Here is a 19,129-nt window from a genome sequence, read left to right as displayed (position 1 = left end):
TTATCTAATAATATCAATTTGTTTTATTCTTTATTACTTTATTTTTCAATGTTGCAGCTGTTTTATACCTTTTCATTTTTACTTATTGCATAGTCTAGTTCAATTCTGTTGAGTTGGTTTTTTCGTGCTCAGATTAAGATCTTTCTATGGGGATTTTCAAGGTTGTCTTAAATATTGTGCTTTGGATTTTATTATTTTCCATATCAATACTGTATTATCTATCTATATTTATATCTTGTATGACTAGATATAAATTGACCTTATATAACTATATCAACAGGTTTGGCGAGATGTTGGTACCTATAGATACTGGTACAGAAACAGATATAGATATAGAATAGATAGATCAGAAGTAACCCGGATCTCTTTTGATGTCTTTCCTGGGACGATGCAATTAGTTCCTCTCCTCCTTTTATCTATTTTTGAGGCCAGTGCTCAGGGTCAGGTCGTTAAAACAAGAAGGCAACAAGGTGTTGAAGAGCCTCCAGCCCATCCACGTCCCGGACTGTCACCTGAGCAGGCGTCTGTGGTGCTAAAGCCCTGGATGCCGCCCTTGGTCCCAGACTCCCGGTAAAGGATGGCGTGACTTTCAGGGTCAGGCATGTGAGCCTCTGGGTGCAGCCAAGTGAGAAATCGGCTCCAGCGGATAACCTTGAGCAGAGACAATCGAATAATCTCTTTCCAGACAGGGCTCTTTGTGCTAATGAATTCTTCCAAGTATGAAGGACAAGCATATGGGTGCTTAACACATAATGGGCAAAAAACAAACAAAAACACCTTAAGACTCATAAGATATTTCTGGTTGTGGACAAGGGCTCTATTTCTGGACAACAATTTTGCTTCATTTAAACATGTGTAGATGAATTTAAAGCGGGTGAAGAAACCGCTTGCCAATGCAGGAGATGTAGGAGAGAGATGCCTGTTTTGATCCCTAGGTTGGGTAGATCCCCTGGAGGAGGGCATGAACCCACAGCAGTATTCTCGCCTGAAGTATTACCTGAAGAGAGGAGCCTCGCGGGCTACAGTCCATGGGGTTGCCGAGAGTCGGACATGACTGAAGCAAACGTAGCATGCAAGTTTGGAGCTGAAATTCTGTCTTGCAGAGCAGAATAGAGGAAAATGGAGATTCCGGATGCTATACCATCTCAGCTCACAGGGCACTGTCATCTTTGACCCTTCAACAGTCTTCTGGGAAGACCAGTCTTGACCTTCAACCTTGGAATAGCTTTGTCTTCCTGAAGTTGCTGACCCAATCCACCATGCCTGGGCTGCAGTCCCTGTGTTAAGGATGCCTCCCTCAGCCTGTCCCCTCAGAGTCTCAGGGATAGTAGGAGGTGAGGTAGGAAGTCACAGCAGTGATGTAGGAATCTGTCTATTATTCCCTGTTGGTGTTGGAGGTGCTTCGCCCATCCCCTTCTCCACCCCACTTAAGGGGGTCTCAATGGATTTTCCCATGGGAAAAATATTGACACAGAAAAAGGGGATTTGAAGCTATACTTGCTTCAGAATACATTAGATCAACTATTATGGATTTGCCTAAGAAGCTAAAGTGCCAAAGAACTGATGCTTTTGAACTATGGTGTTGGAGAAGACTCTTGAGAGTCCCTTGGCTAGCAAGGAGATCCAACCAGTCCATCCTAAAGGAATCAGTCCTGAGTGTTCATTGGAAGGACTGATGTTGAAGCTGAAACTCCAATACTTTGGCCACCTGATGCAAAGGGCTGACTCATTTGAAAAGACCCTGATGCTGGGAAAGATTGAGGGCAGGAGGAGAAGGGGACAGCAGAGGGTGAGATGGTTGAATGGCATCACCGACTCAATGGACATGAGTTTGGGTAAACTCTGGGAATCGGTGATGGACAGGGAGGCTGGGCATGCTGTGGTTTTTGGGGTCACAAAGAGTCAGACGCGACGGAGCGACTGAACCGAAATGAACTGAAGAAGCTAAACATTTCGATAGAGAAAGATCAAGTTCAGGGCAATAGGTTAAAAAAACAGCTCCTGGAGTCTTTAGCCAGAACTGGAGAAAAATCTCTTCATTGTGCAGGAGTGCGGGATACAGAGCAAGCAGGCATCCAAGACAGCATTCCTTAGCAGAGCTCTGGAAGCCCGAATTCCAGGGTTGTGATGTTGTCCTTTAGGGGAAAAAAGGCTCATCTTTATTTTGAATGTGTTGTTCATGTATAGGTAACAAATTGAACTAAACTTTGTTTCTGCTTCACTCACAAAACCTAACTGGTGCTTTTGGTTCCGTGCTTTGCTCCGCTAAGCGGTTAAGGACGTGAAAAGTTCTCTCCCGGCCTGCAGGTCTTTAAACGTTTGTTTCTTTGTTGGTGTTGGTATGTCAGCAAGTATGTGTGGGGGATAAACATGAACCATTCACTCGATTAAGCAAAATATTAAAAAGATCACATAAATGAAGATATGAAAGTGCTATCAATGAATCTCAATGTTCTGGCTTTAAAAACTAAACGTATTTTTGATAAAAGATGCCAGCAATGCATATGTGTGTGTGTATATATATATATACATGGCCAAATTTGTCACATTTCCCATAGGGAGAGATAATGCAATATAATGCCTTATCTTTGAATATACTTTAATCTGGTGGAACCAAAAGGCTGGGCTATGAAGAGAGGAAACGCAGACGTCTATGGCTGGCTGCCTCTTATGTGAATAGTTGTAAGCAGCACAGTACATGAGTTGACTCCAAGAGATGGACTGTTTGTTGTAGGCATTTGGCAGAATGATTTGGGGAAACCTGTTAAAAAAAAATAGTAATCCCTGAGACCTAGAGTGAGGTATGTGTCCACTCAAGAGAAATGTGGAATTTTCCCTCATTGTCAGTATTATGATTCTGGAACATGTGAGCTGTTTCCTAGATACATAACTTTAGGAGTAGGTTATGATTTATAAAAATCACCTCCCCAGGTGAAGTTTTAAGATGGATATAATAGGATGGTTGGATCTTAATGAAAGGTTTAATGGGAAAGCCAACGCAATGATGCATTTCTCTTTGAGTGTTCTCCTGCATTCATTCATATTTTCTAAAGAAAGCAGAACAATATGAGGAATGTATTAATCATGTTACTCCTCTGGGCTGCAGTAATTTATTAAACAGTATCTTAGTTTCCTGGAAGGTTTACTAAACCTCTTCAATTACTTAAGTCTTGCAAAATAATTTACATAGTGACAAGAACTGATGAGAAAAAAAAAACGTGAATGAAGTCATTAACTTAGAATGTTTCAGAAGCACCTGCAGGATAAAATGTTTTCATTCCTCAGTTTATCATGAAATAGTGTTTCTATGCATCAAGTTTTCAAAAACCCTTCATTTTATTTCATGTTTTTCAATATTGTAGATAAATGGCAAATATTTACTAATAAATTAATTTTAAGGAAGCAAATATTTTCAATCAGTTTGCTTGCTTGTGGAATAAATGTCATATTCCAAGTTTCTGCGAGATCAGACATCAGTCAAAACTGTATGAAGCATTTTTCATAATGATCTTTGTACTTCCTCTTAATATTTCCCATTTCCTTCCAATTTTCTAAGCATTACTTGTGTGTACCACTTTGCAGAAGACTTTAGATCAATCCAGTGAACTATTTTCTTATACAATTTACACTGAACAAAGTGCTTAAAATTCTAAATAATGGAACTGCACGCTCTGTGGTAGATACAAAGAGATACTGTTTTCAGTCAAATCCGAAAACCATTGATTATTAAATATACCATTGTTTTATGTACCACTCAGAAAGAAAAAAAATAAACTATAATGTATGCTTAGGAATAATTTACACAGCATATATTCATCACACTAGCCTTTGCAAACTTTAAGATATATTAATATATTCCAAGGGAGATGTCATTTTTTTTCTCTTGCTTATATTGTTTGCAGGTGATGGGCAATCATTTTGCACATAACTCACTTGCAAAACAGAACACACTGCAATCTACTTGTGGAGTTTTTTCATTGTGAGATATAATAAAGTACTTTATTTTTGCTTTGCAAGAAAATAAATGGAATTGCAGTTATTTCTCCAATGGCTAACATTGCCGGCAAAGATTGAAAGATGCCATCAATTCCTAGATGCATCTTGATCTTAGAGTTGATATATTGGAGGAAAACGTGTTTCTAGAATAGATGAAGTGTATGTAGTACTTGGGGAAGGATTTCTTTCTCAAAGCCGTTTAATTTGTTTTCTCAAAGAATGAACAATCTAGCATTCCTATCTGTCTTTGGGTATCAACCCTGGAGCTTCAGTAGCCTTAGTAGGACATTTATTAAACGATGGACCATGTAGAGGTATATTGTAAAAGGCAGTCCATGTTTTCACTATTTACTGTATTAACAGTCAATTATTAGTTTACCTTTATTATTAGTTAATAATTAGTTTACCTTTAATTAGTAACAATTAGTTTACCTTTATTATTAGTTAAAATATGTATTTATAACTAAACAAATATTTATTCTTGGAAAGATTACAAACTACTTGGTAGAGAATGCAAGCATATGTGAAATGAAGCTAAATCTTTTCAAAATAATGATTTAAAAAAATTAGATAATTCTGTACACAATGATGTATGGATATTACACTATGATATTTATTTGACACGTCATAAGTTTAAATTTGTAAAGCAGTTTTCAGAACAATTCATAGTGTCCCCCTCGATCCTTTTGCTAAAATTTTGAGAATGTTCCTAGAAGGTAAAAAAATGGTCCAATGTTTCGTGTGAGTAATTAAATGAATGGGAGTGGCTACTTGTGTCTGTGTTTTTGCTCAGTTGTGTCTGATTCTTTGCAACCCCATGTACTGTAGTCTGCCAGGCTCCTCTATCTGTGGGATTCTCCAGGCAAGAATACTGCAGTTGATTGCCATTCCCTTCTCTAGGGGATCTTCCCAACTCAGGGATAGAACCTGGGTCTCCTGCATTGCAGCCAGATTCTTTACTGTCTGAGCCACCAGGGTATAATCTTTGGCAAATCTCTTAAAATTTTGAACTTAAAATTTTTCTTGTGTAAAAAATGGAGATAATAACACCAAATCATAAATTTTGTGAGAAGATAAGATAATGTATATAGCATGTTGTCCAATTGTGAGTATAATTGTTTTTGGTTGTGACCAATAAAAGGATAACTGTGTTGATCATATAATAAATAGGAAGTGTTTATAATAACATATTATAAAACAGTAATAAGTCTGAGAAGAGATCATAGAACCATACTTTATTTTTTAATCATGGAAAATAGCAATAAGAGGTTGTAAAGAAATGAAAATGTCTCAAGTGCTATACTGCTATTGAATACTTTTAAGTTTTATAAATGTTACTTAATAAAATATACACAATTATGTTGTGTTGAGACATTATACAATAGGTTGTCACAGGGTACTATTTAATATATGTCATGAACAAAGTGTGAACACTTACCAAAGAAGTCATTCAAATAAGGATAAATGGCCTGATATTCATGATATGACATCTTTGGATAAAGAACCAACTTAAGTGCGAATCTACTTTAACTTTGGAAGAGTAGCAAATAAACTGATTTCTCTTAAGACTGAAAGCACAGAATTTCTGTAACAGAAAAAAAATTCAAATATTACTTAAATATTAGTAAACAGAAAATGTGAAACTTTGTTCTAAGGGTTTGGATTAAACACATTTTGAAAATCTGAACTTTTTCTCCCCCCCCCCTTTTTTTAAAGGGGATTTAGTGAATATGGGAGAAGCAGAATACAAATGGTGCTTAGCACTACATCCTCACAGGTAGGTTCAACATTTGAGAAAAGCAGAAAGGAGGGCAGTTTTAATGCAAGTTATTGCATCCTAAAGAGGTTAGGCTAGAGACTGCAGAAATAAAGGGGAAAATAGTTGATCCTACAAATGAGTATATATTAGCATCAAAGGAAAAAGTGAGATTGAAAAGAAACTCAGCTTGTGAGCTATTAGAAGGATCTTCCCCAGTGGCTCAGACGATAAAGAATCTGTCTGCAATGCAAGAGACCTGGATTCGATCCCTGGGTCGAGAAAATCCCCTGGAGAAGGGAACAGCAACCCACTGCAGTAGTCTTGCCAGGAGAATTCCATGGACAGAGGAGCCTGGTGGGCTACAGTCCATGGGGTTGCAAAGAGTCAGACCCAATTGAGTGACTAACACTTTCAGTTTCACTTTCAATACCAATAGTACTCTAGTGTGATGTACATTTTTAATTTGGGAGGATTGGAGGCTTGTAAAGACTCCCTTTCATCTTAAATATCCATTTTCAATAGTTATCAAAGGTTGATGTTCCTTGGTCAGTCACCCACATACTCACATTTGTGTTTATGACACAGAGCTGGCAGTGCTCCTAAAATATACTCAGAGATGTACACCATCTGTATATGCGTATATTAACAACATAAATACTGAGTTATTTACACCCTGATTTAACCTATATCAGGAATGAAAATCTAGGGAAATGTTCCTTATTTCCTTACAAATGTTCCTTACAAATGCATTGTAAGATTTTATAATGTTATTTTAAAAGTCTTATTAAAAACTTATATTCAATATATTCAATAAAAATATATTGAACCTATTATTCAATAAGAAATGTATATTAAAACTTTAAACTTTTCCTCCTATGAAGTATCTTTTAGTTCTTATCTTTATTTCTAAAACCTAATTACTAAAAAAAATAAATAAATAAAATCCAATTACTTATACACATATGTGTGTGCATATGCATTTATATGTATACTTATACTTACGTAATATAGATGTGAGGAGGGCCTGGCGACTTACTCCAGGATTCTTGCCTGGAGAATCCCATGGACAGAGGAGCCTGGCGGACTACAGTCCACAGAGTCGCAAAGAGTTGGACACAGCTGACACAACTCAGCGTGCATGCAGTGTAGAAATGTGTGTACACACATACACGTTATGTGTGTGTGTATGTGTATATATATATATATAAATATATAGAGAGAGACAGAGAGAGAGTAAACTTACAATACCATATAACGGGTTTCAGTTTTATTTTTTAAAAAACTGTTTTATTTCACCTTGTCAATATTTACAATAACTGGTGTTTATTACTGTGAGGTTCAAAGTGCCTTTATAACTATTTTAAGTTCTATATCTTAGATATTATAGGGCTTACTTATCTTTCTCCCATTCTAGGCTATGAGAGATGATAGATCTCCTGTGTAAAATTGCAATCTATTTGGAGAAGAAAAAGATAGGCATGTAAGACAAAATAAGAACCATTACAAAGTTTGTACATCAGTATAGCAAAACTACCCATACACTGTATGCCTAAGTATTAAGGGTGTAGTATTTATTCTGTTTTATAGCTCTGAAACGAGTACAATTGAAAATATGTTAAGAATATAAACCCGTGTGGTTTTATTGCCATTTCACTTTGAATAAAGAAGAATTTTATCTTCTGCTTATTGAACATTTTTTGGGAAAAAAATGACAACATGAATGAAGATTTCTAGTTCTACTTGGTTGTATAGATTCTACTTTGGAAATTCTGAGAAAAATCGGTTGACCACCTTTTGTTTCTTTCAAAAATTAGGTTGGCAGAGATAAGTGAAACAAAATACCTGAGCATCTCCCCGTTATTTTCTTTGCTAAAATGTGAAGGCACATGCAGGGCAATTCCTCATGTGCGCCAGCTTCACGGATGCCGTGTTGAGCTGGGCTTCATCTGTCATATTGCATCATGTCAGGTTGCAGGGTGCCTTATAATGGATGCTGACGTGGGGTTGCAAGCTGCCCTCGCACCTATGAAAACACACTCAGAATGAAAGCAGATGGGACATTGTTTGCTGCAGCCACTCTTTTGGCAAATAAAATATCCAACCCCAATTATGGAAAAGGATATCATTATCATGTTGCTAAACCTCACAGTCAGAACTGCACACAAAATCTGATATGAAGCATAAATGTTATGTGATCTAATAGATGCTGCTTTTTTTTTTCTTTTCTTTTCTTGAGTCATGGGATAAAAGTGAAATCAAGCTAAGAAGATTTGCTTTCTTAATTTTGCACTAAATATTAAACTGGAAATTATAATGCCACCATAGTCCATTGCTATCACGATCAGCTAAAAATTTTTCAGAAACATAAACCCTAGAGCTTTTGTGGTTATTTGTAGCAACACTGAAGTTAAAATGTTTAATAGTCAATTCTTGTTTTGGAGAAAGTAATAGTAACCAATTTTTTCTTTTTTCTTTTTGCTACTGATCACTTCAGATTCCTAAATTGTGGCAAAGAGTTGCCAACACAGATGTCAGCAAAACTTTCAGAGATGATAACCATTTTAACAGGACACAGAGTGAACAATTGCTGCTAAATAAGGCCAAATGGAGCTAAACTCTTCCTGTATCACCTTAAATTTCAGGCTAGGTCAGTGAACACTGAAAATAAAACCTAATTATTTGCAGTTGAAAAGTTCAATATCACCATTATGATCTGACCTATTTCAAAAGCCCTTGAAGTTTTTCTGCTTGCAATGAGTAGCAGGTCATCTAAACTATTTTTGAAACATTCAGCTGTTGTAAGCGACATCACAGCTGTGATTAGAAGACTGATATTTTATATTGTGAAGTAAATGAATTATGAGAACAGAGAATTTGTAATTTGGCAAGTCTCTGCAATTGTGTCATTAGAGGTATTCTGTCACAATCAATATAATACTTCAGAAGAAATACAATTAAAATAGATCAATTGACCTAATGAATTAAAATTAACACTTCACTAGTTTCTTATATTATAGACTTTTAGGATATAATTATTCCATTAAATGTTTATTTTATCCTAGTCTTCAGGAGATTATGGGTTTATTTCAGTTTTAATTAAAAAAATATTTTATGAAAAACAATTTTATTATATCAGTTGGTGGATCAGATCAAAATTTAAACTATAAAAATAAATGAGTTGATTCAGTACTTTGAAAAAAACTTTTTTTTTTTTCCTGGATATTTAACTGAAATGTCTCAATACAACTTATTTTTATAGCAAAATAAATCCATATTCAAGTGTTTCTGTTGTTCTATGTGAAAGTATCCTGAAAAATGAGGATGGGGAAGATGATGTGTTAATGTCTTTTAGGAATACAGGGGGGCTTCCGTGGTGGCTCATGGTAAGGAGTCCACCTGCAGTGCAGGAGATCTGTGTCGATTCCTGGGTTGGGAAGATCCCCTGGAGAAGGGCATGGTGCCCCACTCCAGTATCCTTGCCTGGAGAATCCCATGGACAGGGGAGCCTGGTGGGCTACAGTCCATGGGATCACAAGAGGCAGACGCAACTAAGCCACTATGCACACGCACATGAATAAAGTAATTAAATTATCTCAGGAGCTCGTCTGTCCAGTATGAGATCACAGAGATTCAAGTTGCATGATATTAGATTATTTTTCCTTGTTTGAACTTTAGCTGTAGGAGAATTTTAATTTTCAGTAGAAACAATTTGGATTATTTTAATTGGCTCTGTTCATGAGTATATTCTATAAATGCCTCATAAAAAGTGCAAGGAGCGCTAAACTAGCTATGTAAATAGATGATTAGACAGATAGAGATAAACAGAGTTAGATTAGATTAGATTTTATATTCTTGCTACAGCACTGCCTAGTGCTATGCTTGTCCTAGTTACATTTCAGTTGTGATTTCTTTATCGTTTCTTTAACCACAAACTCAGACTTTTCTTAGTCTTCATCCTCTAAATCTCCCCTTAACATCTGAACCCTTATTCAACTCCTTTCACATTGAAATGCTCTTGTATCTCCTTGAGGGCCACTCAAATATCTCTCTTAATGAGCAACCTATCTTCAGGATATGTGACTCATGATTACAACCAATCATTCATTTCTTCATTCAACAAACATTAATATGCCCTAGCTACACTGGCCATTGGACTGTAAAATCAAATAGAATAGGGTGTCTGTCGTGTATAAAGAGAAACAAGTGTGAAAACATTGAATTCAGTGAAGCTCCTTATAAGAAAGATATATAGGGAATGTATTCAGGGCATGCAAAATTAACTTGTGATTTGATCTTGAGAGTGGGAATTCATAGGAGAAAGAAAAAAATAAAAAGCTTCAAAGAGTGAGCGACTGTTTGTGTGAGTCTTGAAAAATAAGGGTTCAGTCCACCTGAGGTGAATACTTTTCTTGTGGAAGAAGCAAGTTTGCAAAAGGAGATATGAAATAAACAAGGCAGACATTTAGATACAGCTAAAGAAAGCCACAATGGTAGATTGTCCGTGCTCACAATAGATGAGCGTGTAGTCACTTTTAGAGGCTCTATCAGCACATGTGATGGACCTTATTCTGAGGACAATGGAAGGATTAACAATATTTTTTTTCTGGGAAGCTTGATGACCAGGTGTTCATTTATAAAACAATTATTCTTCAGAACAGCCAGTATAGCCTGTAGACATGCTCTCAGACCAAAGCATGATACCGACTTTCTCGTTGTGTTTCTCCTAATTTCTTCCAGAACATTTTCTCTCTGGCAATCTCTACAATGAAAGCCCCAATTGCCTTGGAGTTTATCCATTACTTCTCCCCTTTCTACATTATTTAACCTTAGTTAAGTCAATTCTACCTCAAAATGTCTCTTTAATCCACACCTTCCTCTCTAACCCCAGTGAAATTTTCCTATCTCAGCCTCTCAAAATCCCTTACCTGTACTAAAGACTCTACTATTTTTCTAACTTTACTCATGTCTTAATTCCTTCTAATTTATCACCTACCTTGTCACCAAAGTTGCTGTTTTACATTAATTTTATCAGGACAGCTCCCTGCTGGCTCATTACTGGACAAAATCCAAACTCATCTGCAATTTTTTTCTATCTGACCCCAAATTCTGGTTCTTGAACCACAGTTTTGGCTTGCTACAAAAAGGCCTGTGATATAAGCAGGTATGAAAGGGATTCATCATTTTATGTATGTCTAGTATATTTTTTTAAAAAACCTATGCATGTGTATATTTGCTATTATAATTAAGGAAAACTACAGATGTTGGTGAAACCAAGAAAGTAAATTAAATGGAAACTTAAACACAAAGCTAAGATTAATGAACTGGAAAATAGATTCAGAACACGTCTATAAGACTGAGGTTTGGGAAAAGGATGCATACACAAAAGTTAAGGATCCCAAATGAATATAATGTACAGAGTAGTAGATAGCAGAAGAATATGGCAAGATAGTTGCTCAGAATCTTTGGCCGACAACCAAATTTGATGGATGAGTCCTGCAACAGGTTAAATTCCACTTGTCCTTATTCAGTCCCTAAGTTGTGTCTGACTCTGCAACCCCATGGACTGCAGCACGCCAGGCTCCCCTGTCCTCTACTATCTCCTGGAGTTTGTTCAAATTCATGTCCACTGAGTCAGTAACGCTCTCCAGTCATCTCTTCCTCTGCTGCCCACTTCTCCTCCCGCCTTCAATCTTTCCCAGTATCAGGGGAAGTGATACTTTTCCAGTGAGTCAGTTCTTCACATCAGGTGGACCAAGTATTAGAGCTTCAGCTTCAGCATCAGTCCTTTTAATGAATATTTAGGGTTGATTTCCTTTAGGATTGAAATTCCACTTACACTACCCTTTAACTGTCTTATTGTCTTCCCCCTTTCTGTGGGCACTCGTAGTTAAGACTACGCGTATTTAGGTGAGGTTGATGAGAAACATTCTGCTCTTCTGAACATAGAGTGCTGCTACTCCTTCAGCATATTTTTCTAATTAGCAATGAAAAGAGAACCCTTGACTTACGCAGGAGGAAAAGTCAAACAGATGATGTCCGCAAGATCTAATGACAATTTCACTGGTCTTGATTTTGATCTGTTGCCAGCTAATCCAATTTGAATTTCCACTCACCTGTGTCCAGTGAAGTCTTGCTTTACCAGCTCCAGTAAAAGCTGAGTGGCAGCTTTTCCCCAGCAGATGTTAGAGTCTTTAATAGGGAGAAAATACATTAAGCTCAGACCTTCCAATTTGAGTCTCCTCAACCACATCTAAGCACTTGGCACCGGGTTGCTCTCTATCCTGGGTACATATGGTTTGTTTTGGAACTAAATCTAATTTAGCTATTTTCAAGTTCTGGTCAGCAAACCAGCCTTCTTCCATAATGAGGTTTTATTGGTCCATGTCAAAATGAAAGAAACATGGTTAATTCTGTAAAATTTTTCTAAATACAAATTTATCCATTACTAAGGACTTAAGAGTTGACATTATGTTTTTCTAAAATTTGGTATTGAAATATTGTTCCTTCCATGAAATGATTCTGATGAAAGATTTTACTTTGGGTGGCAAAGTCTAGTTTTGTTTTGACTTTTTATATTCTTATTAGAAAATAAATGATAGTTACAATTCATATATATATTTAATTTTACTTCTATATTCATATATGTATTTAACTTAATAATTAAATACAGATATATTTAATTGGATTTAATTTGTGAAATCCAAATATGTAAGGATTCTTCCAGTATACATTAACAATGAACCTGTCCCTATCATTTTAAAGAAGCATTTTATTAATAATATTAGCCCTAGCCTGCAGAGGACAGCAACCTCTGAACTTGGGTATCTTTCTCACCATGACATTCTTCCTGGCCTTGATGAATGGTACATACTCTGTATGACCCTAGTGGACATCATCCTTGAGTGGGTCTCCTGGCATCACATAATATATCTATCCCAGCATGTCCTTCTCGGTCAGCCTCCATCTACCTTCCATCACCATCTGTTGCAGTAACTCAGATAACTCAGATCTGAACACCTTACTAAGCATTGACTCCCACTTTCTAGAAGCTTCTAACAGCCATACCACCAGTGTGCCAGGCTCATCCTTAAGGTTTCAGTCAGGATGTAAAATTGTATGTCCCAAGAAACTGCTGGGCTTCCTGGTGGCTCAGTGGTAAAGAATCTACCTGTCAATGCAAGAGATACAGGTTCGATCCCTGTCTTAAGAAGATCCCCTGGAGAAAGAAATGGCAGCCCACTCCATTATTTTTGCCTGGAAAATCCCATGGACAGAGGAGCCTGGTGGGTTACGGTCTACGGGGTTACAAAAGAGTCAGACACGACTTAGCAACTAAACACTGCCACCAGGCCAATGAAATTTTACTTTTCCAATCTTCAGTTTCAGACCTCTTAATCAAGTATGGTTGGACAGAGGGTGAGATGGTTGGATGGCATCACTGATTCAATGGACATGAGTTTGAGTAAACTCTGGGAGCTGGTGATGGACAGAAAGGCTTGGCGTGCTGCAGTCCATGGAACTGTAAAGAGTCAGACACGACTGAGTGACTGAACTGAACTGAATCAAGTTTACTTGAAATTTAATCACCATCCCAGGTTGGATGCATGAGACAAGTGCTCGGGCCTGGTGCACTGGGAAAACCCAGAAGGATCGGGTAAAGAGGGAGGTGGGAGGGGGGATCGGGATGGGGAATACATGTAAATCCATGGCTGATTCATGTCAATGTATGACAAAAACCACTACAATATTGTAAAGTAATTAGCCTCCAACTAATAATAATAATAAAAAAAATAAGATGCTTCTGCAAGCACACACTCACTAGCTCTTGTAGATCCTCCATTGTATAATTTTATTCCTCTTTTGTCAATCCCAGCAGGTCCTTAGCCAGATCATCCTTGCTGCGGTTAAACCACGGTTATCAGCCCATGAGCTCTTAGGAGTGAGGTTCATTCCCTGTGCATTATCATTCATCACAGGGGAAAAAGTATTTTTACTAAAGAGAGGTGAACCACTTCTGCAAGCAGAGACATCTCAGGGGGTCTGCCATCCATCCAGATGTCCAGCTCCTTGTTTCCAGTTCTCAGATTTTTCTAAGCAGGGTCTCAAACTCAGTCCAACGACTGGGTTTGGCTGAATATTGAAATATATTTTGGAGGTCTATAACTTTCAGGTTCTAAGTCTGTTCTTCATCTTTATCTGCTGTCTCACTAAAGGTGAGGTGCTTGAGTAGTCAGGTCTGACTCTTTGAGACTCCACAGACTGTAGCCCACCAGGCTCCTCTGTCCATGGGATTCTCCAGGCAAGAACACTAGATTGGGTAGCCATTCCCTTCTCCAGGGGATCTTCCCAACCTAGGGATTGAACCCAGGTCTCCCTCATTACAGGTGGATTCTTTACCAGCTGAGCCACAACGGAAGCTCAAGAATGCTGGAGTGGGTAGCCTATCCCTTCTCCAGGGGATCTTCCCAACCCACGAATTGAACCAGTGTCTCCTGCGTTACAGAAAAGATTCTTTACCAGCTGAGCTACCAGGGAAGCCCCCTAAAGGGGATATGGGCCTCTTAATAAACTTATATAAAGGACTTCTAGTTCTCATGTCAGCCTTTAAGGACTTGGCAATTGGCAGTCTGCTTCTCATTGTCTCTCTCCAGAGTGTATTCATCCTGTCTTTTGTACAGAATGTTTGTGTCTCCTCCACTACTCAAATTCATATGTTGAAGCCCTAATATTTGAAGGTGGGGTCTATGAGGTGATGAAGCTTAAAGGAGGTCCTAAGGTTGAGGCGCTTATCCAACAGGGTTGATGACCTTCTGGGAAGGGCAAGAGACCCTGGGGCTCTAACTGCATCATGAGAGGACATAAGGAGAAGGCGGGAGGGCGGGAAGAAAGTTCTCATCAGGAATGCTATCAGCTGCACCTTGATCTTGGACTTCCCAGGTTACAGAAGTGTGAGATATACGTCTCTCTTATTTAAGTCACCCAGTGCCTGCTGTTCTGTTATGGCAGCCTGAGCTAAGAGAGGAGGTTAACACCCTTTTTCAATAACCAACCAACTCCTTGTGTACGTTGCTTCTTGCACATTGTTCAAACGCCTAAATCACTTGTTTCTTTCCGCTGAGCTTTTCCCAAGGCCACTCACAGTGAAACGCTCATGGATAAGACAGCTGCCCTGTGCCCTCAAGGACCTCATCCCACACATCCTTCAGCATTTGGCCTTCCTTGCTTATCAAGGGACCAGGTGATCAGATGTGCCAGGCACCAAATTGCATCTTCCCTTCTGTTTTCTCACCCTTGATATCACCTGCGTTTGTGCTCTCTGAGAACACACCAAGGAGAGATTAGACTTGGAAAGGAAATATGAGTGACTCATTGCTAAGGCCCCACAGAGATGACATGACATGTTCATAATACGACGAGGACATCCTGGAGAGTAGAAATTGTGACCAATACTGATCTTGGAGTATCAGAAACACAGAAAGTTTCAAAATGTGTAAATAAAATTGCATGCTGGATTGAATTGCTATATACTGGAAATATCCTCATTTGTTTGGACTGTCCTTGGAGTATTTCAGAGGTCAATAGCACTAAAAAGTAAAAAGAGGCTACAGGTATTGATTGAGGATCTCCAGTTATCTTCCTAAGCAACAAGGTCTAAAATCAATGCAGTGTTATCTCTATTATTGGTGTTTTCCCCAGATCAACTAGGCTGTAGTTCTCCTATATTTCCTTGTAGTCACCAAACATTTATTATATCACTTTTTGATCTTTTCCCTTATAATATTTTGTCTCCATTTCCCCCATTTTGTTGGTAGGATGGGAAATAAATCGGTATTATTCTGTGCAACTAATGATGACCTTGAGGGAATGGTGGGCAGATGAGAGATGTGGGTGTGATCCAAGCCCTAAGTGTTTGGCTAAATTGGATATTTCATAAAGGTAATTGACCACTTAGAGAAATAGAAGAGAGTTGGTAGGATAAATATCTGACACTCTGAAGTGGGGAGTCACCAAATAATTGAATAAATTATTTTTTAAAATCAAATTTTTTAAGCAGTTAAAGTTTATTTAGAGGAAATTGGAAGAAACTGTCTTTGTATTGACACATATTACTTCTAATTTATTTTTAATCACTATGTTATTTTCTATCACTGCATATATATGAATTATTATATTATATACTGCATATTTTAATTCCAGATTACTTGCTGATTTACACTGAAAAACATAGACAGTGATAACCAATTGATAAACCTTATTTTAATTTTCCTGTTATTTTCTTCAATTTGTTTCCCTTTTATTTCTGAAATGGGCAACTTATTATTAGATCATAATGAAGGACTTAAAATTTAAATTAAATATAACTTATTCTAGGAAAACAGCTTTAGACTCTGAATTCCTGTTTCAAAATTTTTAACCACTGAGACTTCATTATGTAAATGAAAAACTATCCTGTAGATACAGATGTATGTACATGAGTATGCTTATTTGGGACTGATTTTTGTTTCACCGATGTATTTGGTGTAATGTTCCAGGACTCTACAAATTGGCTGCCTGCTCTTATATCTCTTGATGCAATACTCTATAACCTGGGTTGTGGAGAAAGAGAGAGAAGGAACTTTTGTGGGAATGAGAGTCGCTATTATAAAATGTTGCAGAGGAATAGAGGTTTGTTTCATCTCATTCTCATAAAATGTGAAATGTCACTTTTTGAAACTAAGACAAGGAGGAAAAAAAACAAAAACAACCTTCATGACCTACCTTCCAGGATGTGGCAGACAGGGTGAGATTAATCAAATATTTTTAAGATACTTTTACCAGGCTCTGAAACAAGAGAGGGTAGCTGTTATTGATAATTAGGCTTTGGGAGAGCCCTCAAAGAATTTGTGTGCCAGAAATTTAGAGACAGAAAATTAGCTTCTTGAATTTTCAAAGTCCAAAATAAACGTTAATTGTTTGGTTTGAGTAAAAAAGTTCAAGGAGAGAATTTTTTACATTGAATTTCATACAGGTGTTACAGTGGTCTCAGTGGGCATTGGGGGCCCACTGGGAAACAGCAGATTCTGTTACACATAATGCTACAGTCTCATGAAATCCAATGATGAATGCATTTCAGACAACTTTCATTGATTTGTTGTTTTCAGTCCTCCACCTTTATTCACCTGCTCAACTACAGTTTCTGTCTTATGCTCCTCTTTTCCCTGCCCAAATGTAACCCCGTGATAATCATACTTTTAACAGTTCTTTGTCACATATGTGGCTGAAGCAACAGAGGCCATCAAATATGACAACTCCCAACTTCCTAAAGTTTCTAGGATTCTGATTCATCCTTTGCTACTTCCTGCTGACCTCGGTGTAAGAGACGCTCCTCTTTCTATCCATATCATGAATTTCTGCTCATGATCTGATGTCTTCTCCTCTTGTCTCAGCAGTTAAAGAAGGAAAGGAGGGAGGGGGGGAGGGAGGAAGGGAGGAAGGAAGGGTAGGAAGAGAGGAAGGGAAAAAGTCCTTCTTCTTTGGATATTTTCCCAGAGAAAATGTGCTTCTTCTCTTTCATTCTCAGTTCACCTTCTTAACGGATGATGCGAGAATGGCTGTCTCCAGGTTGTCATTCTTTATTTCATCCACAGTCAACTAAAATCTTGCTCAAACAGAAGGTCACTAGTGATAGTCAACTAATGCCTGCCAAATTAAACAACAACAACAACAAGAAAAACCGCGACATTTTAAGCACTGTTTTTCAGGATTCTATGAAACATTTAAGGGCTTCCCTGATAGCTCAGTTGGTAAAGAATCCACCTACAATGCAGGAGAAGACCCCAGTTTGATTCCTGGGTTGGGAACATTTAATAATATTGACAATGCATGAACACATAGGATCCTATTGTCAAACCTGGATAATAGAATCAGAGGTTTTCCTCATTTTTAGCATTGCTAGTAATGTCAGTGCTCAGTTGAAGCAGAAAGGAGTCCAGAACATCAACAATACTCTTAAAACTTTTCTCAGATTGAGGCTGAAGAAGCAAGTGTGTGTCTCTGTGTGTCCCTCCTTGCCTATTTTTCAAATAGAAACTTCACGATACTAAGCATACAGCATTTCTGGGTAGAGAAAGATATCATAGGAATTTTGCACAGTATTACTGGTTTCTGGCTCCTTTCCTTCTTGTCATCAGATGGAATGTCAGAGCCTTGTACTACCAAGCTTTGGAAAAAAAGATAGTGATGGTTTATCAAATTCATCTGTTCCCAGGAGAAGAAAACACTACACATGACTGATATCATCTGGCCTTGCAGAGAACACTTTTTAGTCTGTGCCTCCCTTTGCAGTTGACTTCTTAATGAACCAATCCACATAAGTTAGCCTTCATTTTCCCTTGATTTCCTAACTTTTAAGAATTTATTTGAAAATATATATCAATTTTATAGGTATGTCATAGGAAAAGGGCAAGCCATAATGAAACCACTGAGAGAGGAAGAGCAGTTAAGAGGAGAGAAGGCAGGAAGGAGGCAGAGAAGGAAAGAAGGGGTAAAGAACAGCATGTATACTATCTATGGTGAAACAGATCACCAGCCCAGGTGGGATGCATGAGACAAGTGCTCCGGCCTGGTGCACTGGGAAGACCCAGAGGAATCGGGTGGAGAGGGAGGTGGGAGGGGGGATCGGGATTGGGAATACATGTAAATCCATGGCTGATTCATATCAATGTATGAAAAAAAAAAAAAAAATAACCTCATGTCCAAAAAAAAAAAAAAAAAGAAGAGGGAACAATATGAGAGGAATTTATGGGAAGAGACAAATCAGGGGGAGAGAGATGGTTTGAGTTTTCTGATCAACCCAGGACTTGAATTCAGGTTGGAATGCTTATGCACATGCATACAAATGAATTTCAGCCGTTGACACTTCTGGCACTTGTTCTTTTTTGCATCATCATTTGTAATACTCTTGGAGAGAAGCTGAATTTTTATTGTAGTCTCATCATCTTTTTCAAAGTTTCTCATCAATATCATCTGTCCTCATTTGCTCACTTTCTGGTCTGTCTTCTAGGCTTTGAAATTTGACTTCTACTCATGGCAGGCTACCAAAACTGCCTTACTAATTTGGCCTCTTGCTTGTTAGAGGTCGTAGCTTTTTCAAATTTGTTGTTGTTGTTGTTCAGTCCATCTCTTGTTAGAGCTCTCTGTTACCTATTTTGTAAAGTGGATTGTAAAGCTCTGTTCCTTGGGTTTCCATGGCATGCTCTGGTGATGTTTTGGACTGCATCACTGTTTTCTGCCGACTAGTTTCTGAACCTCTCCCCTTAGCTCCTTCAGGAATTCACAAGGAGGTGTCCTAGACTTCCACTCTTCACTCCTGATCCATCATCCCTCAATCATCCC

Source organism: Cervus canadensis, chromosome 9 (assembly GCF_019320065.1).
Source record: "Cervus canadensis isolate Bull #8, Minnesota chromosome 9, ASM1932006v1, whole genome shotgun sequence".
NCBI classification, from domain to species: Eukaryota; Metazoa; Chordata; class Mammalia; order Artiodactyla; family Cervidae; genus Cervus; species Cervus canadensis.
The sequence above is the reverse complement of the archived record's forward strand: the minus strand, read 5'-3'. Positions refer to the sequence as shown.